This window comes from Antrostomus carolinensis, unplaced genomic scaffold, assembly GCF_000700745.2.
Source record: "Antrostomus carolinensis isolate BGI_N321 unplaced genomic scaffold, ASM70074v2 scaffold24624, whole genome shotgun sequence".
Taxonomy (NCBI): domain Eukaryota; kingdom Metazoa; phylum Chordata; class Aves; order Caprimulgiformes; family Caprimulgidae; genus Antrostomus; species Antrostomus carolinensis.
In genome coordinates, this window is record NW_010309054.1 from 2,116 (window position 1) to 2,667 (window position 552).

The following is a 552-nucleotide window of genomic DNA, read 5'->3' on the forward strand; positions in this document are numbered from 1 at the left end:
AAGCTAGTGTCTCTTTCAGTATTTTTCCCTGCGTGGAATATGTCTCTTTGGCAGTTGCTGCTGGCTAACTGGTGACTTTTAAGCAGATATGGGAGAAAAAAAACAAAACAGTTGCAGTTTTCTTTTCTCATAATAGTTTTCTCATTAAATTTTTTCCTCTTTGTGTCACTGAAATTTGTTTTTAATCGGTCATCTTAAATCGGGCCAAAACAGTTGCAGTTTTCTCATAATAGTTTTCTCATTAAACTTTTTCCTCTTTGTGTCACTGAATTTGTTTTTAATCGGTCATCTTAAATCGGGCATTAAATTCAGTTTTCTTTTTACAAGAGGATTCTGTGTTCTAGCCAACATTATTTCTCCCAAATCCTTTCTTGGACCTGGCTTGTAAGCAGCAAGTTATTATGTCCAAAAAAACTTACTCCATTTTTTTGGCTGCAGTTTTTGAATAAGCCTGTTATTTTAAAATATCTTTGACACTTCTAAATAGGCCAACAAGCAGCATAAACAAAGTTAGCCAAGGTAGAGTCATTTATCCAGTTACAGGCAGTGTCT